Below are 16,112 nucleotides of genomic sequence, written 5' to 3' on the forward strand. Positions count from 1 at the left end.
CTACAACTGCATGAAAGTCTATTTTGTGCATGGGATGGGGAGTTTGAACATTTTCTACAAAACTGCTCAACCATTACTTGGTGCAGTGACATCAGAGTTCAACTTTTAAAAGAGAAATGTTACTGAGCGTCAGTGGCCCATGAGTGGATGCTATGGATTCAATTGAGCTGGAACAATGGGCTCTGAACAGGGGTGTAGCATTAGAGAAAGCAGACCCTGGGGTTGCTGGGAGGCCCACAGAGTGATGACTATTAAGCAGCTTCAGTATTTGTTTTTGAAAATGCCTTGTTTTTAAATTTTAGGAGGCCCTAAAATGAATTTAATGTGGGGCCCGGTAATTTTCAAGTTAAAAAAAACTTATACTATAAAACTTATACGACCCATTCCCTCTGCCAGCCACCTCCACCATGCGACTTCATGTCACCATATCCCTTTAAAAAATATGCTTGTTACCGCACCTCGTCAAACTTGCTGTCTTTTATTACTTAACTCAATATTGTTCAATTTACAGTGAGTCCCACCCAGGTAACCCATGTCATGTGACAGTGATGGGGTCCCATTCTTCCAGCTTCCTGCAGGGATCCCCCCCATCACAGCCAGTACCCTTAGCAACTGTGCCCAAAATTATGAAACAAGTGCGTTGTATGTGTGTCATAAAAATGTAGCACAGAGGTAACATTTACAGATTCTAAAGATTTATATACCATACCAAGGACAGAAAATGTGCAGGTTAAAGGGGCAATAAACATAAGCCCCATATAAAGGTAAATTGCATTCTGCTTATTGATTTCATCAAAAAATCTATTATTCCATTATTTATTACACAAAACAATGCAGAATGACAAAAATGGAACCACGTTCATCTGACACTAAATCTCATCTCCTTGATCCTTCAGGGTAATTATAGGAGGAGCGGGTTAATTTTACTGCTTAATTGACCCCAGGCCTGCAAGGGCAGGGAATGTCTAGGAAAAATATGGTGGCACTGAGGGGAAGAAGTACCTGGGGCCCATGCATGTTTTTGTGGAGTAGGATTGATGTCCCAGAGTCTAAAGTAAGGGACAGAAATCAGGGGGGAAGGGGGTGCCTAACAACTTTGCACCTCCAGCGATTCTACCTTTCCTTCTGCTTTAGAATAAATATCTGTAGCTCCCTTGGGTCCCTTTCAGGACCTCTGTCATAATTAAATGTTATCATTCCTACACAACAGGAAATGGGATTCCTTGCAGTTTAGTAAGTAACACATATGATAGTGTAACAAAGCCGTTCCTTTACTCATCCCTATAATGTAGCCTCTTACTGCACCTCAGGACTATGCATGGAACCCCAGCATCAGCAACAGGCTTAATGGGGCGCTATCAGCCAAATGTGCAGACTCATGACTTTTGGGGGGGTGAGATTGGGAAACTCTTGTTGATTTATAACTGCTTAAATGCCAGGGGAACAGGGAATTGTAGTTGTACAGATGTCAGGACCTAGTTGGTCACATCCTGCCAGCAGTGTGTTCTCTTTGCAGTGTGGCACCAATGCTGGACTGGTTTGTGCCAAGCCTATTTATACCAGTAAGGACACATGAGCCAGGGATGTCCAGCTAGCAGCACATAAGGTCAGGGTGCTGGAGTTATAGGCTGGGTATCCCTGCTCTAAGTCACTATACAAGGTGCCACTGGTGCCAAGCACTGAGATCCCTGAGGAAGGAGGCGGTGAGTGAGTGGGTGAGTGAGTAATACAGGTAGGGTATGGGTTAGTTAGGGGAAGGCAGCTCTGTGGGAGAAGCCTAAGGAGCTCTCTGTGCTGCCTCTCTGTATAATGAAGGCCTGGCCAGACCGGCTGTCTAATGAGTAGCAGTCTCTCACCCCTCCCATCCCCTCCCTATTCCCCCTCTGCTCTCTCCCTTCCCTGCTGCTGCTGCTGAGCGGCTGCGATAGGAGCGTTTCCGACTTGTGCTCAGCTCTGCGCTCCGTGTCCCCGCTCTGCCCAGTGCCTGCCCCACTGGAACCCCCGTCCCAAGCCCCGGAGCAGCACCTCAGCAAGGTAGGGAGGCAAAGCCACAGCGCCGGGTTGTGATTGGAGCTCAGGGTGAGGGCTAAGGAGCTGGCGGGCCTGCAGTCCGCTCTCCCCAATGGGCACTGGGTTGTTGGCGTTTCATTGCTGCTCTATTTATATCAGCAGGCTGTTTATTTGGCTACCGGAGCCCACAGATGTACTTGCCATAATGAGCAGGCCCTAGCCCCCCTCCTCCTATGTGCTGTCACACTTTGCTGGGGCTCCTGACAGATGAGCCCTCCATGTGGGCACACTCGCACCGACCCCCTGCATTACTATTTACCCTTTCATTCCTATGCAGCCATGTGGCAGCAGGCAAGTAATCTCTCATCAGCCATGCATCATGTGCAGCCCCCTCTAATAGCAGTCTCCTGTCTCCTTATGTTCTTGCTAATACTCACAAGGCAATATGATTCCCATATTTAGGGCTTGCCCATAAAGCTCTGCAGGGCTGCTGTCTATTTACTGCCTGCCTGCTGTCTGAGCTACAACTCCCAGCATCCCCAGGCAGACTTGCACTAAGGCCGTTCTGTGTTGCACCCATAGGAATAATCTCTAATTTCCCATTTCAGCAGAAGCTCACGTCCCTAGTCCCATAGTATGTGGTTTTATTCCACTGAGCCCATGCAGCTTCTGCATTAATCTCAGGGTACTGCTCTAAAGTGCCCCATGGGAAGCCACAGACCTCTGTATTAACCATTTAGTGCTTGGGCAAGTGTTTGGATCAGGGGGTGCTTAGAAACCCTCCCCAGGGAATTTTCTGAACTAAAGTCACAGCAATATCAGATTTTTAATTCCCTTCCTTACAATAACCTGTTGAATGTTTGGATACTGGAGTTGGTGTTGCCTGTTTAATGACTGTGTTTAAAAGCCCATAACTGTGCTCCTATATATTGTGTGGCTTTGGCAATACCACAGTTTTTTTCTGTTCAAGAGGGCATTTCCATTGGAGTATGTTGTGCAATTTGCTTTTGTGCATCAACGTTCCAGCGGGCAAAAAGTATGAAGGGTTAATAACGTGAAAGGGAAATACTATGGGCAAATTAGGGCAGTTTTAGGGCAACGGAGGATTCTGGGAGGGCTAGAGAGTAAAGCTTTATTTTATTTATCAGGTATATTAAGATTACCATCCAGTTTAATCATTTTGCTTTCTGGGTCATTAAAACATGGTTGACAGAAACCATCAGATATGTTTATGTGTGTGTGGTTATTGGCTGGTCTGGAGGTGCTGTGGCTCATTTTCTTTTGTATGAGGCCTACAAGTGTTGGATTTGGTATCCTCAGGGAATCTCTCTTTGAGGCACATTGAGCTGACATAGGTCAGAAGGGTGAATGTCTTCTTCCATTCTTTAAAGAGGAATGTAATCTTCAGGCAAAATTACCATAGTATATTTTCTCCCAGAGTGGCAAAGTCCATTTACTCCATAATAATTCATACTGATTGTCCAATTTGGTGCCCCAGTTCCTTTCTCAGCTCTTCTCTGGTTTTTAATTCACCACACTGCCTGGTGAGAGAAGGAAGCCCTTCTGCTATAGACCTGCACAGACATGCTGGTGTGCTGCAATAGCTAAGTTACACCTTAGGCTACTGCCTTAGGTGGGGGATTCATCTCACTTTACAGAAAAAATGTCCCTGGTTCTAGTCCAGTTCATCCCTGCCATTGATACAGTGGGCAAGAAGAAGTACCACTTGCATTGTTAGAATCATGCTTCAGCCGGGGGCAATGGGAATTGGGCACCATATAGCACAGATGCTTTAGCCGGGGGGCAATGGGAATTGGGCACCATATAGCACAGATGCTTCAGCCAGGGGGCAATGGGAATTAGGCACCATTTAGCACAGATGCTTCAGCCAGGGGGCAATGGGAATTAGGCACCATATAGCACAGATGCTTCAGCCGGGGGGCAATGGGAATTAGGCACCATTCAGCACAGATGCTTCAGCCAGGGGGCAATGGGAATTAGGCACCATATAGCACAGATGCTTCAGCCGGGGGGCAATGGGAATTGGGCACCATATAGCACAGACGCTTCAGCCAGGGGGCAATGGGAATTATGCACCATATAGCACAGATGCTTCAGCCAGGGGGCAATGGGAATTAGGCACCATATAGCACAGATGCTTCAGCCAGGGGGCAATGGGAATTAGGCACCATATAGCACAGATGCTTCAGCCAGGGGGCAATGGGAATTAGGCACCATATAGCACAGATTCTTTAGCCAGGGGGCAATGGGAATTAGGTACCATATAGCACAGATGCTTTAGCCAGGGGGCAATGGGAATTAGGCACCATATAGCACAGATGTTTCAGCCAGGGGGCAATGGGAGTTAGGCACCATATAGCACAGATGCTTCAATCAAGGGGCAATGGGAGTTAGGCACCATATAGCACAGATGCTTCAGCCAGGGGGCAATAGGAATTAAGCACCATATAGCACAGATGCCTTAGCCAGGGTGTAAGGGGACATACATTGACAATTGCTGTTTGTCAGTTTAGCAGTTGGCTGGCTGTGGGCTCGTTTCCATGTAACTAATTACATTTAATCCTAATGCTCATCTGCAACCGATCATGCAGAAAGGTGCAATCTGTATTGGGTACGGTGACATCGGCTGCCAGAAGTTAGAGCATGATATTCAACAGAGGATTATCTTTTATAAGTGAATGGGAGGGAGAACTGGAAAAATAAACAATTTCACTGGTGTATGAGATGAATTCAATAAAGAATAGTTTCTTGTGCTGTGTGCCAAAGAACCATATTGGCATAATACAAATGTTTACCCCCTCTGTGAGAGTTTTAACTCAGTATCTTGAGATAGTAGATATGGTAGATAGTTGGTCACTAGCTGAGCATGCTGGGATAAGAATCTCACATCAGCAGGTTTCATTATATCATAATAATATCGCAATAAATATAAACAAGGTGCAAAGGCTGCAACTTTATTATTTTATTGGGGTGAATTAAGTAACCTGGCTAGCAGTCTCACAGCTTCTCCTGTCTGGTCGGAGCACAATCATTCTGTGACACAAACATGCAGTAAGTGCAGATACAAATACAGTGTTCTTGATCCAAATGAGAGGGCACAAATATGTCAGAAAGTCATTCAGCCCAATGAGGCTGAGGGCGCTCTCCCTGCCAGCAAATGGAATCCCTGATCCTGCTGCTTTGGGCCTTTTTACCCAGAATTGCTATTGGTTATTGGTCTTTTGTGATTGACAACCAGCTGCCCTGTCAATGTTGTTTAACCATTAACTCCTGACATCTCACTGACCATCAAAGACTGTTGGTTACTGGCCATTGCTTTGGTCATGGTTTTGCTATTTCTGCCTGATCCCTGGGGAGTGTGTTGTCTACAGACTGGCAGCATGGGGTGAAGGCAAGCAAGATGCCATCCTGCCACAACAAAATATCCCTGACCTCATTACTGTCCCCCCGCACATGCCTGTTTATATATACAGTATTCTCATTTGTCAGAAGGTGCTGACGGCAGTGCAAAGCCACAGAAGCATGCCGCACGTCATATTATTAGCACAACTAATAGAGTTTTTAATAAGACTAGTGGGCAAGACTTGTATTAGTCAGATCCAGCTTAAGAAGCTAGCGAAACTGCTATAAATAGGTTGTTTTTTTATGCCCCCACTCTCCCAAGTGTCCCTCTTGCCAGCCGTCCATTGTACAGAATTTTATTACATTTCAGGCTAATACAATTACTATACATTGCTCATTTATAGGTGCACATGCTCTAAGTATGCATTATTTTTTATTAATGTATGGAAACTGCATACATTTGTTTACAATTTTAAGCGGGGTTTCCCTGATACTTGACTCTATGTTCACCAGCAAATGATTTATATAACTAAAGTGTAGATTCCTCTGACCCTCTCTGTATAAGCTTTCACTGTCTCCCCAATTAGAACATCGGACTGTCCAACCCCCCAGATGCTGCTGGACTACAGCTTCAAGCATATGCTGACTCTTTATAATTTGTGGATGAATGCTGGGATTTATAGTCCTGTAGCATCTGAGGGGGTCCAAAGGTTAAGGAACAGGCAGGCAAAAGGCACAAAGTTGCTTTTTATTACCCACTATGTTAATGGTTTCAGCTGAGCCTACCAACATGACGACATGCACTTATTAATATAAATAAGTAATGTTTCTGTAAATAATAAATCAGAGGTACCTAACCCTTTGTTCCCATAAGCCTCATCAAAGCCTGGCCAAAAAAGGTTGCCTCCCAAGGCAAGGGCAGAAGTCATATGCAGAGTGAGTGAACCCACTGGTTATAGCACATGTGGGATGCCATAGCAGCAGTTTTTCAGACTATGATTACCATGATTGGAGTAGCCAGGCCTTTTATCTGTGTGGCACTATCATTAATAGTTAAATGTCACCAAAACAGCTATAAATATGCTGGCTATATCAATTTCCAAGGATTTCTCTTATAATTATTTATTACAAAGGATTACCAATAATGCCGCTATTAATTTTCATTGTTTGTCTGGCAACAGTTTTGGTTTTGTGCTCAGAAGTTGCAGGGCCCAGATATGCCCTGGACTGGAACTGCTGTCAGCCGATCAAGGCAAGTTTGGTCCAAGGAAAGAGCACCGCTGGATGTGCTAATATGAATATAATCGGGGTAAAAGAGGGAAATTAAAAAGGAGATTACTTAGTATATACTGCATATACTGAAACCCTTATTTTACATTATATTGGTGGGACCACAAACTGTAAAATTGAGGTTTCACTGTATAATGATCCCAGTTGAATAACCATAAGCTGGAATGCAGAGGAGAATACATGGTGTTGTTTGGGCGCTCACTTGCAGGTAACATTCCAGTAGTCTGTGTTGCATTCATACACTATTTTCAGTATGAATTTGTAAATGAGACCTTAGGCATGACTCTGAAAATCACCACGTGTTTCACTTAATATTTCAGTGACTGTTTTTTGGTGATCCAAATTACAGGGAAAAAAACTCAGGTCTCAAGTGATCAGGATAATAGATTAACATACCTGTATATATATTTTGTTATAATAGATATCGGGATGAATTTTACTGTATTAGTGATGCATAAAAAGCAAAAGTCTGATAGGTTGCTATCATACTAGAATTATTTCTATATGGTCATATACTTTCCTAAGACTATAACATAAAATTATTTACTTGCACCCCACCCCCTCTCTTAATAACTATGTGTTCATGGCAGGGACCTGGCCCCGAATGTCTTGAATAAAATAATTTCAAGTGTGCAAATAACAAATATTTTTCTGCTTTAGTTAAATGGAAACTAATTACAAACAGCCTTTCCTCTTCTGACCATGGAGAAATTATTGATTGACAGTCAATATTTTTCTTTACCCTGAAAAGAAGATAAACGTTGAGCCAGGAAAAAAGCCTTATGTACAGCTGAACATTGTGCTCATTTATAAGAGCGCCGGGGGAACAATTCTTAAGCTGTCCAATACGCCGTGAAATATTTAGCGGCAATAACTTGCGCCATGCTGTTTTTTCTAAGTAGGAAAATGTATCCTAAGTGCTGCTGTAGCTTCTCTGGAGATATCTGCCCTTTGCTAATTAAACTATGGGTATTAATGTCAATCATCTCCATTAGATTAAGTCTTTTGTTACGAGGGAGAGTAAACAAAAGTAAGCAAACAGTAGCTGTGTAGCACAGCAACATGCATGTCTGTGTTTGTTAGGAGGGCAACGCTGCCTCAACGCAAGCGCATTCTTTCCGGCATATTGGGAGTTGTATAAATGTGGGCCCTTGTGTTGGCTCAGCCTGTATTATCGGGGAAGCAATAAATGTAACTGGGTGTAGTCATCAGGGGAAAGTGCTTGGGCAATCGTTGGCCTTTAAATTGCTATAAAAAAAAGAGTAGGGATGTCAGAGGAAAGAAAGCACCATCAAAGGTATTTATCCTAACACCTCTTAAACAGAGAACTAATTATAAGTAACATAGTAATTTAGTAGCATAGCTCTCCCGTAAAGGGCTTTTCCTTTTAACAAGTTTAAGAAGCTGTTTAAATTCACTCTTTATAGGACAACCCCCAAACAATGCAAGGCTTGATAAAAATATATTGCATAAAACAGCTCATATGTAAAAAAAAAAAAAAAAAAATTATAAAAATATACCTTTTTTATAGTATGTGCCATTGGGTATTCTTAAATAGAAAATTGGCATTTTAAAGGAGAAGGAAAGGTAAAAATCACTGGGGGTTGCCAAATGTTAGGTACCCCCCAGTGATTGTAATCGCTTACCTGATACCCCGAGCTGGTGCTCCTGTTAGGAATAAACCACACCACTGGGGTAGCTGCGAGGGAGCGATCCTCTTCCTTCTCTCTTCATTTTTCGGAATCCCGGGGGCCAGAGCATGCGCAGTAGGGTGAAAATGCCAACTCTTGTTAAAGTCTGGCTTTTTACTCTATTGCGCATGTGCGAGCAGTGTGAAGACACCGGGATGGTGCAGTTTTCTCCTAACAGGAGCACTAGCCTGGGGTAAAAGGTAAGCAATTACAATCTCTGGGGGGTGCCTAACATTTGGCAACCCCCAGTGATTTTTACCTTTCCTTCTCCTTAAAGTACTTAGGGGCCACCCTTTGGGATTGTACGATTCCAAGTGCACACAAACAAACTAAGGGCACACTTACATGTTAGGGCACATCAGTCAATTAATGGACAAAGTTCTGCCTTTTACTCCCACACTGTTCCAGTTAGAGCTGCATTATTTCCTGTCAGCTGATCTCTGAGGGAGCACAAAGCCCATCACTAAATGGTGGCTCAAGGGAAAAGATGTAAAAGGGTAATATTTACTGATATGTATATATCCATCCTTGAGAAAAGTCCTAATAAGGACCAAAACATTAGATTTTTGTGTGCAATGTGTTTATAATAAAGGCATAAAGTAAGCATGTGCCGGTCTGAAAATATTTTTTTATACATTTGATTGGACTATGCACCCGCCTTGTGCGATTTTTGAATTGGAGTGCAGACACCAAAAGGACCATTATATGTATATTAAATGGCCTATCTGTTGGTTTAGTACTCATTCTGGAGATATAGTTTTCCCTTCATGGCTAGATGTAGTCTATGGAATAGCATGAACAGATTCTAAGCTCCACTGTGGCAAGGACCGCTGTGAGTCAAGGCTGATCTCTGTAAAGTGCTATATAACATGTCGAACCTATATAAATAAAGTGTTAAAATATTAAATGCTTAATAACCCCAGGCTGATTGTACTGCATCCTCCAGCATTCATTCCTTAGTCTCAATATTGTCATATATATCATATATATGCAGATTTGGCAGGGCAGTTTAGCTGACTTTGAGCTTCCTCTCTGACAGCCTGGATATGTTTGACGCCTCAGGGAGGCCAGTTTGATAGGCATTCTGCAATCAGATCACAGTAGGTCTGTCCAAATTGAAAATTTCATCTGCCAGTGCTCATTTTCAACACATGGACTGTGCATTGGCAGATGCCAAAGTGAGAGCATCCGCTGGGCCTCTTCACTTCCTCTCAGATCTGCTCATTCAGGCTGATGGCCAATGAACAACAATATCAGGCTATCCAACTACATGGTCATGTTGCACAGTATCCAGATGTCTGGCCCAAGGGTCAATCCGTCAGCATGAAAATATGAATTTGGGTGGAGCTACAAATTCCATGATGCAGTTACAGTGCAACTGTAGGATGAGATTTGTATTAAGAAAAAATCAGCTTGAAATTTGGAGTCTTTCTTCTCTGCTACTTCTGTGCATGTCTAGATTCTAAGATAGGGAAACTTTGGGAGCAGAGGAAGAGCAGGTCAACCCTCACAACATTAAGCCATACTCAGCTGTGTATATCAAGTATAGTTCTCTAGTGATTCAGTCCCACTTGTGATTGGATAAGGATACACCAGATCTCATCACCATCAGTTGTTCATTTGGAATCCTAATTAATCAATTGGTTGCCACACAAGCCTAGGGCAAAACTTCCCTACCCCTGTAAATATATTCTCTTGCTCGATTCAGTCCTCCCACAGGAAAGACCGTACCACAAGTCCCATCTCTTACGCAGGCATCTTTTCACAGATCACAACAAAATTTTCTTCAGTAGCATGCATTACTGTTCAGAGGATTTTGGTTTGGACGCACACTGTCCCCAGAGGATCAGGGTTGGGGGAGATCAGTTAAAACTTAGCCCAAAAGCTAGTGTTTTAAGAAATACTATAGTATACATAATATAATGGCTCTGGAGGACAGAGTTGGACTGGCCTATAAGAGAACCTGTCTTAATGGTCCCCAGCCTAAGACATTTTGGATCAGTCCTTTATTATTTCCACTGTAGGTCTATGTGATGCCTGCTATATGTTGCACTCTTTGCATCTAATTGTGGTGAGATTTTTGGCCCTCCATGTTCTTTTCCTTGATGGGATCTAAGGGTTCCTATCTGACATGGAGCTGAAGGAGCCCTAAATCCTTTACACAGGAGTAATTGACTTTGAGGTATTTGAAGCATGAACTGTTTTACAACCAAATCCATGCAGACTGTGTCAGATACAGTGCCAGTGACTGAATTACCCATGTGCTCTTCTGCAGATATTGTTTCAAGCTAAAAATCATTGCAGTTCATGCTGATTTTTGGGCGTGGGCCCACAGCACAGGCATTCATACCTGCAGTTTGTTCTGGTAGAGTTCACCTTTCGCCCACTGGATGATGAGAGTTATTATGCAGCAGTAAGTTGTACCGGATGCCCATATACACATCATGATGCCTGTAATGACTTTGGCAGCATTCCAGTCACTATCATAAGTGTTCAATGGCCACTTGGCAGGTGGTGAATGCTAATGGAAGGCATTATTGTCAGCTACAGGTTAAAATGCCTTGTGTAAATGCTTTTTGAAACTATTAGGTGTATCCACCCATGACACTAAATTGTCACTTTATAACAAAACTGCCAATGCACACGGATATTGTTGGCAGATACAAGGTTTCCTACAATAATCTTTCCTTGCTTGTTTGGCCAATGATCTGGACAGATATTACTGTACAATGAAAATGCATAAATAGAAATAGGGCAGAAACTGTGAAACATTTGCTTTAATTTTTACTAGGCTTCATATAAACCAAATGGCTTTAGTTCCTGGCAGGCCCAGACTGGCAATCTCTGGATTCTGGCAAATGCCAAAGGGGATGCTATAAGATGCCATAGATGGTATTTATTGGGCCTGTGGGGGGCTGTTTGGGCCCCTGTGTACTTACAATGCCAGGGGTATTTTGTTTCAAACTTTTTCATGTAAAAGTGTGCTGGTTACACCTATATGACCATTGATGTTGTTTATTTCTGTGGTTGGACAGGTTGGAGAATTTAGGTTGTGTACCTTTGTTGTACAGTTATCTGTAGGGAAGTCAGAAGGAAGTCACCCACCTGATGACAAGTCTTCATTGACGAACAATAATATGTGCAAGATAACAGTCTTTCATTTAATGATTAATTGTTCTATATTCCAAGCAATTGGCCTTATGACCTTTCTGCTGGTAAAATGGCACCATGCCATGTCATTGTTTTAAATCATACTTATGTAGAACTGCTGTTAAATAGGGGGTTTACCCTTAAGTTAACTTTTAGGGGCATGTTACTCAAAGTGCAAAATTAGAGCTCACCACAGAAAAATTCACCCACTCTGTTTATTCTGATGGGATTTTTAGAAGCGTATTTATCAGTGGATGAAAGTTAGAGTTCACCATTTGATAAATATGCTTTTAAAATTCCCATAGGATTGAATAGAGAGTGGGTGCTATTTCTGTGGTGAGCTCTAATTTTACTTTTTGATAAATCTGTTCCTTAGTAGAATTCTTAATAGAATTTGCAGTAACTTTTCAATTGGCCGTCATTATTTATTTATTTTTATAGTTTTTGAATTATGTGCTGCCTTCTCCTATTCCAGCTTTCAAATGGGGGGTCACTGACCTCAGTAGCCAAAAAAACGACTGCTCTGTAAGGCTACAATTTTATATTTATTGTTACTGAATTAATTATTTTTCTATTTAGGTCCTCTCCAATAAATATATCAGTCTCTCATTTAAATCCCTTACTGGTTGCTAAGGTAATTTGAACCCTAGCAACCATATAACTGCAAAAAATTCCCACCTGGAGGGTTGCTGAAGAAAAAAGTGGAATAATTAAACACGCACACAAATAATAAAAAATAAAGACCAATTGCAAATTATCTTAAAATGTTACTCTCTACAAGTCTACATCATGCTAAAGGTTAGCTCAAAGGTGAACAACTACTTTTTACATCCCACTTGGCCTTTACGATTATTGGGGCCTCCGTGCACCATCACAGTACCAACAGTACACAGAATTGCTTGGCCCCAGTATGTTTTAACTCCGCTTATGCCCTCCTGCCGGCCTCCCTTATGTCTGTGCAGATTTGCTAGCTCCTTCTCTGTTTGGGCAAATAGATTTACTCATATCTCAGTAATTATCCCTGCCAGGCGACATGTCATCCATCTGTGGCACAGATCCACTAATTTGCACAGCTTGCCTCATGCGCAGCATACAGATTCAATTGTGAGGGTGGTGCAGGCAAAGGATGTTATGAAACAGCTAAAAATATGTACAAAAAACTGATGCATTTGGCTGTGTATAGCTGTCCGCCCTGGAAGGAAGCTATAAGCTAAGATATACCAGTATATATTTGGGTTTATTAGGCAGTGCATTGCTCATAGGAGCTTATTTATGTAAGCAACCCCTCTCATTACCAGCTTGTTAGCTATGGCATCGGCTTCCTCTATTACACAATGGATCCTTCATACAGTGATATTTGTATTTATTTTGCACACACATGATATTTACATTAGCCCTTACCATACCAATGACCCGGCACTCAAAATCAATAAAGGCAATCAAACCACTAACAAGTCAACACCACGCTATCTTAATCTGCAGCAATTCAATGTTGTGCACAAGAACTACTGATAGATATATCATCCGTCAATATTCATCCCATTAGTTCCACTGTTTAACAATATTGTCTATAATATAAATTGTAGCTAGGGATAATCCTTATCACGCACGATGTCACAGTTAAACCATAATAGTGGTGTCCAATTAACAGTCCTCAAAATGTTGGACTGCAATTCCCATAATCCTTTTTAAAGCTTGGGATACAGATGGAATTATGGTTATGTATTATAATCAAACCACCGTGTATATTAATGAAAGGCATCGGGAGGCTTTTTCAGCATGCTAGGAGTAGTAGCGCCATCAATTGCCCAGTGGCAATGCCTGAGTGATTACAGCAAATATATATAGCTGCTCATTCAAACATTTATACATGCATGGATTACATGGGGCAGTTTGTCTGTTCTTGTATTTACTAACCATCTATACATATGAAAAGGGGACGTTTTAAAAGACCATTCTGCAATCTCATTGGATTGCAATCTATCAGTCCAGACTAAAAATCTCATACCTTCCTTGGATGTATATACAGATGCAGCCAAGTTCCTTTACCATGTTTGTTGCGTTTTTTCAAATTGTGAAAACTTGCTGGTTACATCTGTATGTATGTATGTGTATGTATATATATATATATATATATATATATAATATATAAGCTAGCAGGGTCTATAGCTCCAGAAGGCCAAAAAATCGTATCAAACCAATGTCAAGATGGGCATATCAGGGAATGATCTGCTTGTTTGGTGCCATTGCCAGACAAACAGATCTTTCAGTGTATGGCCACCTTGTTCTGTTTGTAAAATTTGCGCCTCAGTCACATAGCACAAAGTCTTTAAGCAGATTGCAATTTAAAGGGCAGATAGCAGCAACCTATTTTTTGTAGCCTTTATAATATATACTGAAATGTTACTTAGCTGTTTGCTTGTATACTGTGGCCTTTTGGTAGAATTTGTAATGAAATGGTTAGGCTATGTCTTCTTAAATTACTAATGCACTGACAATGAGAAGTACGTGATTGGGGTAAAAGCCTCTAACCTTTAGTCTGATAAGTCTGTCTTGCTTTCTTCCTGTCTGTCTGAGTCTGTGCGTTCCCAGATTTAATAAATGTAAATATGAATAGGCTTTGATAAGTAAGTTGTGTTGCATATAACCAAGTAATTCTGTATGTATAACTTTTGATACTATCATGTGGATGATTTTTTTATTCCTCTAATAATTAAAAATAACTTCAATTGTTATTTTACGACAAATGGTTAGAGACAGCTGAGTTGTTACCCTGAGCCTGAGCCTGCCTGTGAGTCACTGTTTGTTGCATGCCTTATGGGCTATAGAACCACAAGATATTTATGCTACAACGGTGAATGCCCCACTATAAATCACATTGCACAAGCAAGTTGCCACAAGGTCCCCTTAATGTAAGATGGTGAGATCCCTCAGGGAACAAGATACATTCAGGTATAACTGGGAGAGAGTTTATGTCCCAGGGTTTTGGCACCAGAATAATCCCCACTGGGCCTAAAGCAGTTATACAATGCAAGTTAAATTGAAAAAGCGTATCCCTAGTGCCCTGAGTTTCCTCTAGATCCACTGTCTCTTGGGAGGTCCTAAAAACAATCTACAGTCTAGTGTTGCTGCTGGCAGACCCAACTGCAATTTATTGGAATGCAGAGCCATCAGCGTTTTTTTCTTACTGAGCATTATTTAAATGAAACATACATATCACAAAGTTAAGAGGTCCGGGGGAGACAATAGGCATAGGTAGAGAATAATGAAGATTTAGGGAGACTAACTGCTGTGTATTCATATAGAATGTTATCCAATGGAAAGACTTCTATTGGTAGCCTCCCCAAACATAAACATATCAACCTCTCCCTTGATAGGAGCTAACCTAGAGTAGCTCTCACTCTGACATTCGATCCCAGGATAGACACCATGATCCCAGGATAGACACCATGATTCAACACAGTGTGACATTGGACAGGTCACTTAATCCCCTGCTATCCTGGCATGCTTAGTGCTATGATGGCTGCTATGACTGCTATATTGAAGCATGCAGAATAATGCTGTATGTGAAAAGTACTACATTTCCTTTGAGATGGCCACATAGGGAACAAATATGAGCCAAAAGATCTAATTGGTCAATGTTTGTCCCATGTGTCCGAGGTAATAAGACTTCTACAGAAAGCAATTTGACTGCAGTGCTCCCATTCAAATAGCTCTGCTGCTAATGCAGTTGGAACTGCTATCTTGAATTATTCTCTGAAAGCACCAACTTCTCCATACTGAAAAAACAAGGTAACATTATAAAATGTGTTCATGAAAATACTGTCTGTACCTCCCAAACCAGCAGTTATAATCAGGAAAAAGTGTGTGCCATGTTGCTGCCGAGGCTTAGCTGGAGGCTTGGTTTGACTGCTGCCCAGAATTAAAGTGACCTTGGCCAATAGCCATGTTTAGTAGGTTACATGCAGCTAACAAAATGAAGCAAGTACAACTATTTTTATCTTATTCATGATAAACAACCATTCTTGGGCACTTTGTGATATATTTCTAACAATATCTTACTTCTGAAAAATATATTAATTCATGTTGGTTTGGCATCTTCTTTTTATGTTACATATCATCAGACTTTATAACTGTAAACTGTAAAATATTTTTCTTCAATGGGATGTCCACTAATATTTTTTTTAATTGCAGTAAGATAGAAACCCTACTTCTAAGCAGCTTTACTATAAACATTAATGAAAAAGCAGACTATTTAAGATTTATTTGTGTATGAGATTGCAATTGGAATCAGTTCCTGTCTGTTATCTCAGTTTACCATACTACACAAACTGTGTATCAAAAATCAGATCTCCATTGTTTTCCTCCTCCTTATTCAGTTAAAAAACCTTTATTATCATCTCAGATGTTTGCTGCTGAGCCTAGTGACCATAGCCTGTTTTATACCTATCACTGGGAATCAGTTTTCTGTGACCAGCCAGCAGTGGGGAAGGTTGGTCAGATATCTGCACACTACAAGTAGCAAAGAAGCATTTAATACATGGCTGTCCGTGGATGGGCTAAGAAGTGTCTTCTTTTGATACAACCCTAGAGGTGTGTAACATTAGG

At 41.5% G+C, this 16,112-nt stretch overlaps 1 protein-coding gene across 1 annotated transcript in view; it reads left to right on the forward strand.

The window, feature by feature from the left end:
• The first annotated feature begins 1,946 nt into the window (after positions 1-1,946).
• Positions 1,947-16,112, forward strand: part of c1orf21 (chromosome 1 open reading frame 21) — a 56,366-nt gene continuing 42,200 nt past the window's right edge. Inside the window, exon 1 of the mRNA NM_001079184.1 lies at positions 1,947-2,034. The gene's annotated coding sequence lies outside the window, so the exon portion shown is untranslated. The remainder of the gene's footprint in view (positions 2,035-16,112) is intronic.

Source organism: Xenopus tropicalis, chromosome 4 (genome assembly GCF_000004195.4).
Source record: "Xenopus tropicalis strain Nigerian chromosome 4, UCB_Xtro_10.0, whole genome shotgun sequence".
NCBI lineage: Eukaryota > Metazoa > Chordata > Amphibia > Anura > Pipidae > Xenopus > Xenopus tropicalis.